We start from the raw sequence: 18,692 nt of genomic DNA, 5'->3' as shown, positions 1-18,692 counted from the left end.
TCCACATCCAAGGGTCGTGTGGGCCTTGGCTGTGGTCTCCCCTTACTCCAGCCCCTGAGGGGTGGGGGAGGACTTTCTCCCAGTCAAGGGAACAGATTTCCCAAGAGGGGCTTGTAAACCATAGAGAACCCGAGCAGCCCATGAGAGCGATCTTCCTCGAACTACTTCATTCTCTCCCAGCTCAGGAACCTTCCATGGCTCCCCATTGCCCTGAGTCCAAACTGGCAGGCCTGGAGTTTGAGATGTCTCTGGTATAGCCCTTCATCCTTCTCCATCCTGTTCCTTAAAATTTTGCTTAGTGGAGGGAGCGCCGGGCGCTAAGCTGCCTGGAATCCCACTCTTGGGGGATGGAGCCTCTTATCTCAGAGGGGATGAAAGGCCCAGGTATGTCTGCTAAGAGTGAATGACTCTCTAGAGATGGGGCAGGAGGGCCTGGGGCCTCAGGGAGTTTGGATCTGGACAGAGAAACCCATTGTCCCCGACAGGGTGTCAGTCAGAAATCAGGCCTGGAGCCAGGGGCTTGGTTTGGCCCCACCACCCACTTCTGGCCTCCTGAACTTGGTCAGGTCACCGCAGCTCTCTGAGCCTCAGTTTCCTCATGCAAACATGGGGCTATTTCCCCCGCTCAAACCCCAAGGGCTATTGAGAAGATGGCTCTCCAAATATTCGTAAATGAAAAAAAAAAACAAATGAATAAATGAACAAAAAGTTGGTGGGAGGCAGACAGGAAGTGACTTTCCAGCCTACCCAGAGACCAAACGGTGGGCCCTCTGGGCCATCTTCTCCACTGGCCTGGCTCCAGATCACAGGCAGTGGGGGTGGGAGGCCGGGTTGGCGCCCTGCTCCTGGCAGCCCTCAGCCTCCTCATCCACACCTTCACTGGGGATGACACTGGGACCCCCGCCTGGGGACCTGGAGGAGTGTGAGGAGTTGGTGCCTGCAGGCAGGGCAGGGTGGCCAGTTAAGGATTGGCTAGTTTGAATAATTTCTGTGGAGTCTAAATGAGAGCCTTGGTGCCTGGCCCAGGGGTGATTAAGGCAGAGAAATACCACTATGGGCCAGGTATAGGACACAGCTCTGGTTTGGTTCATTTGCATATCAGAGGCCTGGTCAGCCTGGACCCTTTACTCTCTCTGAGAATTGGCTAGCCCAAGGCCTGGTATGTTGGCTCTGCCTGTAATCCCAGCACTTTGAGAGGCTGAGATGGGAAGGATCACTTGAGCCCAGGAGTTGAGACCAGTCTTTATAAAAAAATTTTTTAAATTAGGCAGGCATGGTGACATGTGCTTGTAGTTGGGAACTACTTGGGAAGCTGAGGCAGGAGGAACTTCCGAGCCCAGGATTTTGAGGCTGCAGTGAGCCGTGATCGTGCCACTACACTCTAGCCTGGGTGACAGAGACCCTCACTCAAAAAAAAAAAAAAAAAAAACTGGCTAGCACAGGAGGGGCATCTCTCCCCAACCAGAAATATTTGAGATGTCAAAACATCAATAATATACAGGGAAAAGTACACACACACACACACACACACACACACACACACACACACTACACCTGGTATGCCTGGAGAGTCAGTCACCGCCCCTCAGGATCTTTTGTTCTTTTTGCCTATAAACTCAGCATGGAAGTACCCCTTCCGCCCCACTTACTCCAGAAACCCAGACAGCCCAGCCTGCACTCAAGAGGCCCCTCTGACCTTTGCATTCACAGGTCTGCCTGGCACTTCACAGTTTGCAAAGGGTTTTCTGCCCATTGTCTGACCTGGCCTTGCTCTGTCTCTGGGCCCTAGTCCCTAACATGCAGGGGAGGAGACAGGCTCAGAGAAGGGGTGCCCCTTGCCCAAGGTACCACGGGGAACCCAGATCCCCTCCCCCCGCCTGGGAGCATCCATGGGGACTCCTCACTAGGAAAGCTCTGGAGACCTAGCGGTCCACCTTGGGGCAATGGGAATCCCACCCTGGCTGCCACCAGGGCTGGAGTGGCTGATGAAATGGTTAGTATTCAAGCCACAGCCAAAAGCTCCCTCCTTCCTACCCACCCTCTTCCCTAAGTACATACACCCACCAAGTGCCTTAAAAACAAACTCACCAGGATGGGGAGGTGAGGATGTGTCCTCCCTGCCTCTTACTCTGCCACCCAGAGGCAGAGCCTGCTAGGGCAGGAAAAGTCACCCTCAGGACCTTGAGGCCAGCAGAGGAGACACCCCTAAGCAGAGAGCTAGATACAGACAGAACCCTTCTAACTGTGGTCTCAAAAATAGCACTAACCATTTTTCCTAATTCAAGGCAGTAACACACACACTATACACAAACTATAACACACTATACACAAAAGTAATCACAGACTTTCTAGAAATCTACAGTAATCAAGACAGTGTGATACTCATGAAAAAATAGACCAATAGAACAAAGGAACAGAATTAAGAGCCCAGAAATAAATAGACCTGCATATATAATGTCAACTATCTTTAACAAAATAGCAAAAACAATCTTTTCAACAAATGGGTTAAAACTGGGTATCCATGTGAATAAAAATGAATCTAGGCTGGGTGTTGTGGCTCACACCTGTAATCTCAGCACTTTGGGAGGCCAAGGTGGTAGGGTTACTCGAGCCTAGGAGTTCAAAACCAGCCTGAGCAACACAGTGAGACCTCATCTCTAACAACAACAACAAAAAAAAAAATCAAAAAATTAACTGGGTGGTGGTGGACCGTGCCTGTAGTCAGCTCCTTGGGAGGCTTAGGTGGAAGGATTGCCTGAGCCAGGAAGTTTGAGGCTGCAGTGAGCCGTGTTTATGCCACTGCACTCCAGCCTGGGTGACAGAGTGAGTGAGATTCTCCTCAAGAAAAAAGAAGACTCTAGACCTTACACCTTCCATAAAAATGAGCTCAAAATGGATCACAAAACTATAAAACTAAAAGATAATATAGAAGAAAATCTAGATGACCTTGAGTTTGTTGATGACCTTTTAGATACAACATCAAAGCCCATTAACGAAATTATTGATAAGTTGAACTTCATTAGACTTAAGTCTTCTGTGAAAGACACTGTGAAGATAATGAAAAGACAGGCCACAGACAGGAAGAAACTTTTTTGTTTTTTGAGTTGGAGTCTTACTCTGTCACCCAGACTGGAGTGCAGTGGCTGCTCCCGGCCACCACAGCCTCGACCTGTTGGGCTCCAGTGATCCTTCCGCCTCAGGCTTCCAAGTAGCTGGAACTACAGGCGCGCGCTACCACGCCCGGCTGATTTTTTGATTTCTTGTAGAGATGAGGTCTCGCTGCCCAGGCGGGTCTCGAACCCGCGGGCTCAGGCAATCCACTCACCTCAGCCTCCCAAAGGCACGGGATTACAGGCTGAGCCACCAAGCCTGACCAGGAAGAAACTTTTGTAATACATATCTGGTAAAGAACTGTCAGCCAAATATACAAAGAACTCTTAAAACTCAACAATAAGAAAACAAGCAACCCAATTTAAAAAACAGGCAAAAGATCTGAAAAGATTTCTCACCAAAGATGATAAGTAAGCATTTTAAATATCTTATGGGTAAGCCACTTATGGCCAGTAAGCATTTGAAGAGACACTTAACATTCCATGTAATCAGGAAATTACAAATGAGGACAGCAACAAGGTACCAGTACACACCTGCTAGAATGGCCCAAAATTCTGAACACTGACAGCATTAAATGCTGGCGAGGAGATAGGGCAGCAGGAACTCTCATTCATTGCTGGTGGGAGTGTTAAATGGCACCAACACTTTGGCAGAGTGTGGCAGTTTCTTGCAAAACGAAGCACACTCTTACCATAAGATTCAGCAATCTTACTTCTTGATATTTACTCAAACGAATTGAAAACTTGAGTCCAAGCACGAACCTGCACATTCGTGTTTACAGCAGCATTGCTCATAACTGCTGAAGCTTGAAAGCAAGCAGGTGGCTGGATAAACGGTGGCACTTCCAGACAATGAAAAAAATAGCGCTAAAAAGAAATGAGCTTTCAAGCCATGAAAAGAGACACGGAAGAAACTTCAGTGCATATGACTCAGTGAAAGAAGCCAGTCTGAAAAAAGCTTCTGTGTGGTTCCAATCATATGATGTTCTAGAAAGGGCAAAACTTTGGAGACGGTAAAAAGGACAGTGGTCTCCAGGTCCTGGGATGAAGAGGGATGGTTGGGTAGAGCACAGAGGACTCTTAGGGCAGCGAAACTACTCTGTGTGGTACCATGATGGGATCCATGTCTTCATACATTTGTCCAAACCTACAGAACGTATGACCAAGGGGGTACCTTGACGTAAACCGTGGACCTGGATTAATAATGACACGTCTGTGTTAGCTCATTGATTGTAACTAACGTAACACGAAGACGAGATGCTAATGACACGGGAAACTTTAGGGGGGATGTGTGGGAACGCTGTACGTTCCCCTCAACTTCTCTGTACACCTAAAACTGGTCCCCCAAAATAGTCTATTGAATAAAAGAGTAATTCATGCATTGCTAACACACAGTAGTATGGGTGACTCTCACCGACAAAACGTTGGACAAAGAGGCCAAAGGAGAGCATGGGTTGTGTGAACTGTTTGGGCGAGGTGTAGGAGCAGGCGATGGGAGACCCTGGCGTCAGCAGTCAGGGGCAAGGCCCTGGGGAGGGACTGCGGCCAGGAGAGCACAAGGGGCTTCTGGGCCATGATCTACATTCTGTTTCTGATCCGGGTGCCGGTTACGTGGAGGATTTGGTTTCTGAAAATTTGTCAGGCTGTACACTTTTGCTGTGTCCACTTTCCTGTGGGTTACACTTCATTGAAAAGTTCCAGAAAAAATAGTGTTCGTGGTAGAAAACTGGAAATCCCAGAAAAGAGGAAGGGAGACGTCCTCCCTCTTCTGAATTCTCACTGTGAAGGGGGTGTCTAGCTGTCTAGCCCCAGATGACACTGGCCCTCACACACCTCGGGCCCTGGGCAGAGCTGAGGGTCTCTATCCTCACTGGGGACATCTGAGTGCGGGGCCCGCTGGGAGGAGGGTCAGCGGTCCTTGGGGGAGCCTCCCAAAATGTGCGACTCACAGCATCTTGGATGCTCTCTTGGTTCAGGAAGCACCTCCTCGATGCCACCACGGCCAGGCCCAGGAGCCAGGAGACTCGGTCCTTGCCTCTGAGGGGTTCCCAGGTTAGTGGTCCCCGTTGTCAGGAAGGCATGGAGGGTCAGGGTTACTTGGGGCCTGTGCTGAAACTGGCACCTGAGTCTTCTCAGGGCACCCCATCCCAGCAGCTCTGCACAGCCTCAGGGTGCCCTGTGTCCTCCTAGAGGTGGTGGCGGGGCTGGGGCCTGGGCCAGGCCGAGGGCTAGGGCTGGGCCGGTGACATCATGAATTGAGCTTTGCCAGTTCTTTCCCGACCTCGGAAACCCCAACATCCCGCTCCAGGAACTGGCCTGCGGCATTGGCTTTGGCCAGCCGCCCCAGGAGTGTGGCAGGGGGGGGCCAGGGCCCCTCTGCCCCCAGCAGCCAGACCCTGAGGCCTCCATCCCCCCCATCCCTTCAGGGGGCTCCCGGGGAGCCAGGCCTGAGTGTGAGAACCAGCAGGGTCAGCTCCCTCAGTTCCCAACCCCGCCCCCTGCCATCCTCCTTTACTGCAAGAAAAATAAACAGCTGTCCTGTCTTTCTGAGACTGAAAACACCACCGCAGCCGCAGCCTCGGGCCGAGCTGTGGAGCTGACTCACTGCCTGCCTGGGGCGGGGGCAGCGAGAAGGGGCCCAGGGCTGCCCTACGGAGCCCTGTGGTGACCTCAGGCCAGGATCACCCTCCCTCCAGGAGGACACGTCCATCCCAGGAGCCTGGGCTCAGCCACACGCACCCTGCTCTCCCTCTGGCTGCTGTGTGACCCTCACCAGCCAGGCACTGACCTCTCATGGCCCCAGTGGCCTCAGGCGCCCAAACCAGGGGCAGGCCCGGCACCTCTTGCTCTGTCCATGGTTGTGGACAGGGAGGAGCACGGTGGCTGCAGCTCAGGGGTCCACCCAGGGGCCATGGCCAGGCCTCACGTAGTAGGGCATGAAAATGGACGTGTCAGAGTGATAAGTCTTAGCAAGGGCGGACGTGAAAACAGACCTCCCTGGGACTCCTGGCCATCCAGGAATCTGATGATCTGAAGTCACCCGAGTTCTTTCCTCTTACTGTTGTTGTTTTTTTTTGGAGTCAGGATCTCACTCTGCTGTTCAGGCTGGAGTACAGTGTGGCACGATCATGGCTCACTGTGATCCTCCCACCTCCGCCTCTGGAGTAGCTGGGACTATAGGCATGTTCCACTACACCTGGCTAATTTTTAAAAATTTTTGTAGAGACAAGGTCTGGTGACGTTTCCCAGGCTGGTCTCAAACTCCAGGGCTCAAGTGATCCTCCCACCTCGGCCTCCCAAAGCACTGGGGTCATAGGTATGAGCCACCATGCCAGGCCACATTCCTTCCTTTTTTTCCATCCATAACCTTCCCGTTTCCCATGCCAGCTCCCTCCTATGGGTGCAGGATGTGTGCAAAGAGACAGCCTTTCTTCCCCTGGACCCATGGTGGAAGCTCTGGGCCCTGATCCTTATGTCCAGCTCTTCCATAAGGCTTGGCTGGGGACTTGGTGGTCCTTTATTGTCTACTGTGTGTCAGGCCATGGACTGGGCCCCTTGTCCTTGGAGATGACTCAAGCTCTGCCTGGCCATGAGAAGGGGACAGATAAGGGCAGGGACAAATTGGAGAGATTTGATGTGTAGCCAGAGAAACAGGGTGGACAGCACGGTGACCGCCATAAGAGCCATGTGCAGAGAGACGGAGGCTCCCTGGTGAGAGTGAGGTCTTTCTGCCGGTCGAGAGGTCATCCTGGGGTGGATGTTCTTGCCAGGGGAGAGAGTATGCTGGGCAGGAGGCAGCCTGGGCAAGGATCAGAGGTGGGCCGTGGCTGGAACATGGGGCCCAGGAAAGCATGCCTTGCGGACAGCGCTGAGACACTTGTCCTGGCTGAGGGAGCTCGGAAGTCTGGCCCAGCTCTGGGGGATGATGAGGGAGGGGTCGGAGGCTGAGCCGAGGGCCTGGCAGGGCAGGGAGGATCAGAGGGCGACCGGAGCCCTGCTGGGTTCCCACGCCGGACAGCGGGGCAGGTGTGGCCTCGGGGTCAGCGAGCGGCGGGAGGCGCGGGAAAGCCAGGCGTCTGACCCGGGCGGGCATGAGCGGCAACCAATTAACCTGTAATCGCCCAGGGAGATGCTAAGAGGATTTGCCTTTTGTCCGGCTAATTATTCTGCATGGACACTTTTCCTTTCCTTGGGGAGCTCAGGCCCTTTGCAGAACTTTAATTAAAAGGAAGCCGCTTTCTCAATTACCCCAAGGGCGGGGCAACCAGTGAAAACCCCAGGGTTGCCCTCCCTGGACCAAGCTGACGGTCTGGGGCATCTTCCTTATCTGACCTCCAGGAGCTGGCTGAAGGACTCTCTCCCAGGCTCCTGACAAAGGCAGGTGGGGATTATCTGCTGAGGTTGTAGAGGAAGCGGGGGAGCATCTGCCCCCAGGATTGGCTCTCTGGCTCCAGCCAGGAGGCCCCAACAACTCCCAGGAGCAGAGCTGCACCGTGAAGGTCTGGAAGACCTCAACATAAGGTCCTGGGGGTCTCCTGGGGTCCTGATGACAGGGCCGCTTCTGGGGCCCACAAGACCTTAGTGATGGTGAGGTCCACAAATGTTTAAGGGCCTTTAGTCCAGCCTGTGAGCACCCCCAGATTTGTTCCCAGTCCTTCTGGGCACCCAGAAGGATCAGAGAGAATGTTCACTGCTTCAAGGGTAATGACGCAATCATGGAAGGGAAATTGCTGCCTGCAATTTGCAATGACATTTGAGACACAGCTGCTGTCCACTGTGTGCTGGGCTGTGCTGGCCGCTGGGCTCTTAGACCTCATTCGGCCCTTGACATCCCCCTCCGGGGTGGATACAAACTCTTTTTTACTGATGAAGAAACAGAGGCTCCTGGGGTGAAGGGGCTTGCCCAGGGTCAGGCCTGTCAGCTCTGTCATCGGTGGCTTCTTCCTTGGAGGTGTGAGAATCCCAGCCCAATCTGGACCCTGCTCTGTCCCCCAGGGGTTTGGGGCAAGACTGGACTGCTGGGGCCACAAGTGCCAAGGGTGAGTGGGCAGAGGAAGACGTGCTCCTGTGTGGCCCACCCCCAGCTGCGGCCACGTGTCCACTGCATCCACAGAAGAGCTTGTTCATACCCTCAAGTCCCATCAGTGCACAGGATTTGACTGTCTTGCCCGTGACTGTCACTCTGAGCAGCAAACACCACGCCTTTTTTTGTGCCCTGAGTGCCTCATGCAGCCTATTTGGTTCTTACAGTTGTAGGGAGTATACTCCTATTTTACAGTTAAAGAAAGTGAGGCTTAGAGAGGTTAGGACACCCAGTCCTGAGCTCACGTGGGAACAAGGGAGCTGAGAAACGATACTGAGACCATGTTTTCTCACCATGCCAGGCCCCAAACTCTGTTCTGCCCCATTCTGGTGGGCGCAGTGTCCCACCAGACCATCAGGAGTTTGGACTCCGCTCTGGGCTAGCTGATGGGTGATCTCTCAGGGACTGGAGCTGAGCAGATGAACAACATAGCCCCTCAAAGCCCCCTGGAACAAGTCAGCAGACAGGGCCCTGGAATTCCTGCCCCTGAGCTTGTCTGCACTGCTCTGGGCGATTCCTGGAGGAGAGGACAAGTGAACGGGTCTTGAAGAACGTGTGGGAGTTCAGCTGGCAGGGAAGACCGGACAGTCACGTTGGGCAAGGGACCAGCCAGGGACCGGTGGCAGCGACGGGGCTTGTGTTCCTGTGGGTCTGAGCATGAGCCACTTTGGCCCTCTTCACGGGGGAATGTACCCACTCGCTCATTCATTCATTCACTCACTCACACACGCATTCACTTGTTCTTTTGTTTGTCCGTTCTCCCATTCATTTTTTTCACTTGCTCCTTTGTTCACTAACTCCTTCACTTGTGCATTCATTTATTTATTCCCTTATCACTTCATTCACTCTCTCCTTCATTTGTTCACTGACTCATTCTTACACTCACCTTTCACGTCTTGGTTTAATCATTCTTTCACTCTTTGGGAGACCTGGGGGTGGGTGCTGGTATGGTCCCCATGAGGCGAGAGACCTTCCCCCCAAAGGAGGTGATCAGCAGTGGCAGGCAGTAGCTGAGAGCTCCGAGGGAAGGGTCTGAGAACACCTACCAGATGTGACCCCCCCCCAGAAGACCATGGCCAGGTGGTTCCTGTGGCCCTGAAGGTGGAAGCAGAATCAGTGGCTCAGGTGTGGCATTCAAGGCCCTGCACACTCTGGCCCAGCCCCTGCTGGCCTAGGGACCCTAAGCCCTCGCAGGGCTCTACTCACACCTGCAGGCATCCAGGATGCAGACCAGCTGGCCCTTGAGCTCTCTGGAGTCCTTCCCCCGTCACCACCAGTCAGATCGTGAAGGTTTAATTCTGTCTTAGAATTAGGGGGCAACTCTGCCTCCTCTGTGCCCCGCGATCTCCCTTCCCAATTAGGGAGCCTTTTCAGATCTCCTTGAGACCTCACAGGTGGGGATCAGCTGTGGGGGCCATCCTCACCCCAGGTAAAGAAGGGGCATTCTCACCCCAGGTAAGCCAACCTACTCCCAGGTGATCAAGGTTCCCTTGGAACCGCCCACCCTGACCCATGACCTCAGTGACTGTAAACACTCTCAAGGAATTTCTGCAACTCACCTTTCATGGGACAGTCTCACTTAGGAACATTCTAGCATAGAACCTCCTGGCTTCAGTGTTTCACCAAAGCTGAGTATGGGTGAGAAGGCCACGTGGTAGACTGCTGTGTCCCAGGCCACTTCCTATGGATCTGCAGGAGCTGAGAGCCCAACCTCAAGGAATCTTTGGGGTTGAGTCCCTGTGTATGGGCAGATTCTGCCAGGAGGCCAGCGCAGCCTGTGTGGCCTGGGGTCCACCATGACCCTCTCAGAGCTTCCAATACCTTGCTTGAGTGAAACTGAGGGGCTGAACTCACTTTGTGGCTTTCAAACATTTTTAGCTGCCAAGTCCCTTTGTCAAAGGAACCCTCCTGTGAAACCCAGACATGTAAGACCATCAGAGTGAGTTCTTTATGAAGGAGGGTCTGAGAGTCAGAACCCTGCTTGAGGTGGCCCCCGGACACCTTCCCTGAGCCTCAAGGCCACAGCAGACATACCCCAAGTCCTCTTTCAAACTATACCCGGAAATGACATCCAAATTTGTGACCTCTGGGTCAGTCATGCCAGCAATCCGGGCCCTAGGACCCCTGGCCCTCCAAACACGAACAATGTGACATGGGAGATAGTCTGGAGCTTCTGTCCTCCTGGACACTCCTTGAAGCCCCACCTTGAGTGTGTGAGGACAGGGGATCACTCCTTTCACTCTGGCCAGGCCAGTCATCCTGGTTACTTTGGTTCAAAAAGTGTTCACCGAGTCCTATTTTGTGCCAGACTCCAGGATACAATGGCAAAAAGGTGTCCAGCCTAGCCTAGTCACCCATTCTTCTACAGAAAGTTCCCTCAGACCCAAGGATGGGCTTAGGCCTTCATCTGGGTTAGGGCTTAGGCCTTCATCTGGGACACTACTAACACTGTAGTGTCCCTGCATCCAGCACTGAGTACACTTGTTCACAGGGCAGTCTTGTTATACAGTGGTGTTCCGTAAGTGCATTCAATGGACAAAGGCTCCACCTGGGCTCATAGGTTCATCATGACTGTTCATATGCAGTCGACTGGGAGTTGTCTTTGGGTCATGGCTTGAGCTCAGCCAGGCTGGGAGGAACCAGCCCCACACGAAGCCAGAGGGGCTATCACCATCCCCTTGGCTTGCTCCTGCATCTGGTAGGTTTCCACATTCCTTCTGATCGATGTTTGTTTTTGTCCTTAGATATTCTGATGTTTATGGTGTTATCTCACCATTGAACCAGTATCTGGAAAATACCCATTCTCTGGTTCAACAAAACATTGCTGTATTCCTGTGATGCCCCAGGCTCTGTCACTGAGCCATAGTGGTGACTAGTGACCACTGTCCCCAGCCTGGGGCCTACAAGCCAGTAGGAGCCAACCAGCAGCCTGGGGGTTGTGCTTGGTGACAGCCAGGTCTGGAAGGTGGTGGCCAGTGACTGGGAGGCGTCTTCGGGCCAGGGACCTGGAAGGGTCTCTCTGAGAGAGTGAGGCCTGAGGAGGGGACAGCCACAGGGGGTCTGCAGGGGGAGCTGAGACAGGAGGGGCGGGGGCGGGGCAGAGCAGAGCCATGGGAATCAGAGCCACAGGCGCCTGATGCCCGTGAGAGCCCTCAGAGGGTGACCACAGTGGCCCTGGGCCAGGCTCAGGGCTAGGTGCTTTGCTGGCATACACGGTCCTGAGTGTGAGAGCCAGACACTGACCCGATGTGGCCCAATGTGCCACCTGCCCTGGTGGCAGTCACACCTGGCGGACTGGCAGTCACACCCAACTGGCAGTCACACCTGGCGGGCTGTAGGGCACCTCGGCCCTTGTTTTCCTCCCCAAACCCAAAAGCTGTATGCGGCTGCTGGTCCAGCTCCGACGGACCCTCTTCTGTCCTCTGCTTCAAAGCAGCTGCCTCTGGGGTCTTCTTGGAGTCTCTCCACCCCAGCTGTCTGCAGTAGGCCCGAGAACGACCCTCAAAGATACCCAGGACCGGATCTCTGGAGCCTGGAGATGTTTTCTCAGGTGGTAGATGGGAGTGAGTTGAGGATTTTGAGATGGAGCGAGTATCTGGGATTATCTAGGTGGCCCTAATATGATCACGTGACCTTACACAGACAGGCGGAGTGAGCTTTGACACACTGAGAAGGCTGTGGGAGGAGGAGCAGAGGGAGGTTTGAAGTTGCTGGCCTCGAAGACTGGCGGGATATAGTCAAGGATGCTGGCAGCCACCAGAAGCTGGGGGGGAGAGTGTGGAGACAAGGAACGACCCTTCTCTGGAGTCTTGAGGAAGCACAGCCCTATCTATACCTTGATTTGTGCCCAGGGATACTGATGTCAGACTTCGGCTTTCAGAACCTCAAGAGAAGAAATGTCTGTTGTTTTAAGCCTTGTTTGTGTCATGTGTTCCAGTGCTCTAGGCTACCCGTGCCCTCCCCTCCCAGGGTCCCCAGTGTGGAAGCTACCTTGCTCAACTCATGGGCAGCTCACCCAACCATTCTGTACCTTCCCACAAGTCCACAAGCTCCTGGGTGATGTATTGCTCATGTCTTGCTTTTGGGGGCACAACTCAGGAGCCAAGACGACAATCAGAGTGGCACCCCCCTCTACAGGATGTCTGGCCTGACATCACTCATGGAGGGTGTGTCTGATAGCTGCAGGGAGTCCTGAGCAGGGGTGAGCATCCGCAGAGGGGTGCTTCTGCCGACCTCAGGATGCGGGGCTCCCTACTGCAGCACACCAAGAGGATGGGACTGCATTCAGACGGGAGGCACAGCCCAAGCAAGGGCAACCGGGGGAAGCTGCTGGACGAGTTCAAGAAGAGCCGGGAGCTCAGGGTGGGTGGGGGCCCTGGGAGGCTCCCTGAAGGGAGGCTGTGCTGGGTGGGGCCTGTGGGGACGGGTGAGGCTTCCTCCTAGCTGAGTGACTCAACCCAGCGTGTGCTTCAGGCCCCAACCCCGCCATTCGAGCCCTTTTAAGAGTCAAAACAAATATTTGTGCTGCATGTTGTGTGTGTTGGGGTTTAGTTTTCTTCTTGAGGCTAAAAATAGGTGCCTCTCGGCGTCCTTGCAGGGATTCCTCCCTCCCCGCCCTGCGTTGTGCAAAGGCCTGGTCTGGGGCTCTGGGTCTCGCGCCAAGTTTTGACTTAACTGCCAGCGGTGGGAATGGGAAAGGTGAGGAAAATGGTTATGGGATGTGGCTGCCTGCTGCAGCTGCAGGAGGCTTGACATGGCTGGGTGGGCCACTCCCAGGTGGGTGGCGTCAGGGGTGCAGAGCACCAGGGAGGAACTTCCATACTGTCTGGAAGAAGTGACCAGGTAAAGGTGTGTCTCAGCCAGTAGGAATGGCAAAGGCCGGTCCAGGACAGTCCTAAACTGAAAGCCTGGTGGAGCTGGTGTAGGGACCCAAGGAGGTGAGTGAGACAGTGGCTGGAGACCCCTTGGCGGGAAGCAGTTAAATGACCCTCGGCCACTTTGTAGGATCAGAAAAGGATGCGGAGGCTGAGGGCCCCTGGGAGTCCCGGATGGGTGGGGCTGCTCAGGGACGGAGCAGCTTTTTGGGGTGATGGGATATGTGTGACAGAGGAGGTCGAGAGGTCACTGGCCACACCTGCCAGGGACGAGAGGGGACCCAGGGGGCCTTAGCCTCAGTCCGGGGTCAGTGAAGGAGGAGAGACCCCCAGGGAGGAACTGAGGAGAAGTGGGGAGAGGAGGACACTCACTGAGGATGCTCCCAGCAGAGAGATGGGGACACTGGGTTCCTGGGACTCGAGGCTGAGCCAGAGCATGGCCACAAGGGTAGTTTGTAAACTGTAAAGTGCAGTGAGCATGTGAGGAAGGGGCTATTTGTATCCTCACCACAAACTTATCCAGCTGCCATGAAAATGTCTCCTGGAGCCCCCACTTCCCCTCAGCCCCATCCCTGTGGTGCTTGCCCTGGACCTGTGGATAGTTCCCGGGGACACAGCCCTGCCCTCATGGGAAGAGGCCTGCCCACCCCTACAGCACCCACACCCCCAGCTCCCCTCCCCCAATGTGTCTGCCCAGAGGAGGGGTGGGACCCTCAGTTTCCTGAAGAGGGCAGGTGGCCAAGGGCCTCCCGGGGTCCTGGCTTGACCATAAACTTGAAGGGCACACCTGCCCTCTGCCTCTCTTGGCCTCAATGGCTTCCTAGGAGGGGGAGGATGAGTTCTGCTAATCACAAGCTATCTCGCTGGGCCCTCCTCACAGCCCCTGGATAGGCAATCTTAGCAGACCAGTTTCTCTCCCAGCTCACAGGGGCAGAGGCTGAGGCAGCATGGAGCCAAGGTCACACAGGCAGATAATACTGACTCCAAGCTGCTGTCTGGCCCAGAATCCCCACTCTCAGCCTGCTCCCCAGCATGGCCAGCCAGTTCCTCTACCCACAGCCCACATCAGGCGAAGGAAGAGCAGATGCCTTCAATCCCAGGCCTCCCTCTGAGCTCTCTCCCAACCCCTGGAGCAAACTACCCCCACCAATATACCCGAGGGACAGCTGGGGTACCCCGCCTGGGCCAAGCATACCATTGGGCTCTTCTGGCCTTCCTCTCCCTAGGTCTCCTGTCCAGGGCCTGCCTGACCTCTGCTAGGAGAATGCCACTGCTCTGCCTGCAAAATACATCCAGAATCCCACTGCTTCTCCTGTGGCCACATCCTGCCTGGACTGGTGCAGTAGACTCTTCACCATCTCCTTGCTTCCACCCCTGCTCCCTTGGGCTCTTCCCTGCACAGCAGCTGAGGGACCCTATTAGAAATGAAGGCAGACCACATCCTGTCTGCTGACACTCCTGCAGTGCCTGTCAAGTTACTGGAAAGAAAAGCCTAAGTCCCTTTGGTGGCCCACCTCTCTGTGTTTGCCTGTCCCTCATTCTGTTTCAGCCACCTGCCTTATGTAGCTCTATCCAGGGCTATCCCGGGCTGGTCCCTCTGCCTGGAACACTACCACCTCTCACTCTCTTATCTCTTCTGAGTGTTTGCTCAGCCATCTCTCTGTGGACTGCTCTGACCTTGGCTTCTCCATAGCACCGATTAGCTCCGTTCATGCAGAATACTTTATGATTTATTCCATCTACTGCCTTCATAGTAAGTGTTGATTATCTCAAGCCCCTTCTAGACTATCAGCTCCCTGTAGGCAGAACTTTTGCCTGTCCTGCAAGAAGAGCAGTAATATGTGTGGAATCAGTGAATGAGGGTGAGACAAAAAGTTTCTCACCTCCAGAGGGACTCCCAATGTCAGAACCTGACACCACTGCCCCCTGGATGCTGGCCCAGAGTTGTGACTCCTTTTAACCAAAGAACCAAGACTCCTGGTACCCACACATAAAATCACAGCCTCTCAGCATCACAGAATCAGGGAATCAGAACAACAGGGACTGCACACCTTCCTCTCCAGCATGTGGAGATCAAACCATGCTTGAATCCCTCTGGTGATGGGAAACTCCCTCCTTCCAGTAGCTAGACTGACATGAAAAAGGCGTTTCTGAGGTGGCCTGAGGCCTTCCCCTGCTGAGCCTCATAGGGCTGCCCCTGAAGTCTCTGGAACAAGAGGCACTGAGAAACCCAGATAGTAGCAGGCCCTTTCCACAGAGCAGGGCCCTCTGAGATAAAGGAGCGCCCCTCCCTGCAGAGAACACTACTGGCTCCCCCAGACAGTCCTGGTGACTCAGATCTGTCGCCGCCGGCTGCCCTCCCCCTTCCAGTGTGTTTGTGGTTGAGATTTAATCGATCCTTCTTCCCTGGGAACCCAGGAGGGGAAGCAGGCGTTAGTCACCCTGTCCATGTCAGGACCCATCAGTGAGCCTGTCCCCCTCTCTTAGGAGGCAAGCTGTCTCCCCACCCAGCAGGCTGGTTGACAAAGAGAGTCTCAAATCTTCTGGTGTTGGCCTTGCTAGTGCAAAGGGGGCAGGTATCGAGAGCCCGGGGAGGCTGCATAGTGCCCACCCAGGTTTGGCCCATCCTGGAGCCTGATGGGAATCCTCAGGATCAGCCAGTCCAAATAGGGTAACTGATACCCAGAGAAGGACTGTGGACCCCCCCGCCAACTTGAGTATTTTTGCTGGGCTGGTGGGATCTTGTGAAACAGCCTGCTCCCGGGGCAGCCTGAGGCCTCGCAAACCCTCCAGTAACAGATAGCCTAGGTCCCCAGACAGGGATCTTGGTTGGGGGGGAGTACAAGCAATACTGGAGGGGCTCCAGTGCCCAGTCCTTGCTCCCTGACCACCTCACAGCCCGATGTCGGTGTTGGGACATTTTTCTACTGAGAAATGGGAGTTTGGTGGGCAACCTGAGGATATCGGGGAGATGGCTGGCCTACAGGTCTTTGCCCAAAGGGACACCAGACTGTGTGGACACAGGGTAGATGGGGCAGTGAGGGTTACTGCCAGATGCTAGAAACCCTGGGGTGCAAGAGCAAGATTCCCCTCTGGTTCTTCTGGAAACTTCTGTCAGCTTGGGGCAGCTCTCCGGCTTCCACTCTCCCCCCGCCCAGCACTCCAAAACTCCATTGTCCCTTCACCTAACCCCACCGCTTCCTTTCCCTCTTGCTCACTCCAACTCCTCCCTGTCCTGTTCTGTCCTAGTTTTCCTTCTGGCCTCAGCCTGGAGGCCAACTCTCCCAGGAAGCCATTACTGAGTCCCCCAGTACTCCCGAGGCTGAGTTCTAGGCCCCTCTGCACTCCCAGCCCCTGCTTGTAGCCTTGGTCATGGGGGCCAAAGGAGCCTCTTTTTTTGTCTTTCTGTCTGCCATCTTGGCCTGGAGACAACTGAGGAAGGACCCCAATGTCAAACTCAGCTCTGAGACCCCACAAGGCCCAGCCAAGCTCTTGGCATTGAGGCGCTCTGCAGTGGTGGACAAGTGAAGAAATGAATGTGCTTGGTGGGAGCCAGAGTGAGGGCTGGAGCCAGAAGCTAGGGAAGGGCCTTGGGCAGGGACCTCCCCCACTCACCCACACACCCATTCTGGGATGGTGGAAAGGGGTACATGGCTGATCTAGCAGAATGACTGGCTGTGGTCTGTCCCCAGCAGCAAGATGAGGCCTCAACTTGGGCAGGGGCTTCCAGGCCTGCAGACGCCAGAGAGGCTTTCCCAGAGGTCCTGCCCAATGTGGTTAGTCAAGACCCTCCACTGGGCTTATCCTGGGAAGACTAGAGTCCTGGAGGCCACCCTTAGGCCTCAGGGTGGGTAGGCTGCCCACCCAGGGGGATCAGCGAAGCCCCAGGTAGGACATCTGTGTCTGGCACTTGCAGGGTGTCCTGGCCCTGCCTTGCTGGCCCCTGGCCCTCTGCCTGCAGGTGGGGCAAGAGGACTCCCAGTCTTCGGCCTGTGTTTCCTCCATCTGCTGCTTCTTTGCGAGGCCGTGAATGTTTTCCCCTCTGCAGCTGCAGGACTCCAGCTGTGTCAGAAAGGTGCATGGCCCAGACCAAAAGAGCACAGACCAGGCAGTCTGGAGGCTGGCGCTGCCGCCCTTGGCACAACCTCCAATGTGTCCTAAGGCGGGCTCAGCAGGGTGCTCTCAGAAACAGTGGGGTCTGCCAATTCTTACTGAGACACCACTCACCCCTGGGTGAGCCAGAAGCTAGGGAGGGGCCCTCCCAACACCCATTCTGGGATGGTGGAAAGGGGTACATGGCTGATCTAGCAGAGTGACTGGCTGTGGCCTGTCCCCAGCAGCAAGATGAGGCCTCAACTCAGGCAGGGGTTTCCAGGGCTGCAGATGCCAGAGAGGCTTCCCCAGAGGTCCTGCCCAGTATAGCTGGACCCAGGACCCAGAGCAGGCTGCAGGTGGGCTCTGGGTCCTGGTGTCCTCTCCCCAGTGCATTTGGCTTGCCACCTGCCCACCCCAGGGCTTCTGCTGGGCACTTCCGTGGGCATCAAGCCTGCTACTCCCTGAGTCTTCAAGACTCACAGATTCTGATTCCCAAGGGTCCTGAGGAGCCCAGGCCAGGCAGCTCTGAGTCCCTGGATCCTTCAAGTCTGAAGATCTGATGAACAGGCAGGCTGAATCCCAGAGAAGGAAGGGAGGTGAAAGCTCAGACCAAGAGGAAGGAGATGGACCAGACAGAGGTACAGGTTGACACCAGCTGAACTTCTCAGCTCCCAAGGAGGACAAGAGGCTGTAGTGTCTGTCCCCAGGCTCAGGGCCTCCAGGGAGTAAGTTGGCTGGCTGTTCTGCCCAGGGGGGTGCACAGTTTCCTGTTTGTCTAGCACTCGGTGACTCAACTTCCACTCACCTCTTTGCTCCTCTGCCCTGAGACCACGGCCCCACCCACTATGGGCCTGCCGGGCCTGGGACACCTCCTCTTCCTCCCTTCACAGTCCCTCCCCGCGATCCTCCTCCCTTACCTCCCAGTTCTGAGAGTTACGGAGTTCACCCAGTTGTCTAACCCAGATCTGGCCTGCTGCTTTTAACCCGGTCTTTCTTGTTCTGTCCTTGGTGAAGACACAGTATTGCTTGTCATCGCCTCTCTGAGACCTGCCATAGCAGGTCCCTTCCACTTGTGACCTTGGACAAGGTCCCTGGGCTTCTATCTCCCCTTGTGGGAGGAGGTAGATGAGTTGGGCAGAAAGTGGACCCCAGAGAGCCTGAATTCAAAGCCTGGTTCTATCTTTGGCTGTGTGACCTTGGACAGGACCCCTTATTCTCTGTGCCTTGGTTTTCCCATCTGTAAAATGGAACTAGCACTGACCTATCTTGGGAAGGTTGTGGACACCTGTGGACTGAAGCCTGCCATGGGGGAATGTGCTCAGTATTCCATGGAGGACCCTTAGCCTGTTTGGCGGGTGGGGACAGTCACAGAAACAGGACCCCTGCCCACAGGAGTGAGAGCTGAGGCGGGGGTAAAGCAGAAGAGGGCAAGGCTCCCCAGCGAGCTGTTGAAGAAGGCAGGTTATGGGAAGGAAGGTTGACGGTGAGGGACAGGGGGAAGCAGAGGGCCTGGCCGGAGCAAAAGCAGGG

The sequence above is a fragment of the Carlito syrichta genome, unplaced genomic scaffold (assembly GCF_000164805.1).
Source record: "Carlito syrichta isolate Samal-C Ts95f unplaced genomic scaffold, Tarsius_syrichta-2.0.1 Scaffold311537, whole genome shotgun sequence".
NCBI classification, from domain to species: domain Eukaryota; kingdom Metazoa; phylum Chordata; class Mammalia; order Primates; family Tarsiidae; genus Carlito; species Carlito syrichta.
This window is presented reverse-complemented; position numbering follows the sequence as displayed.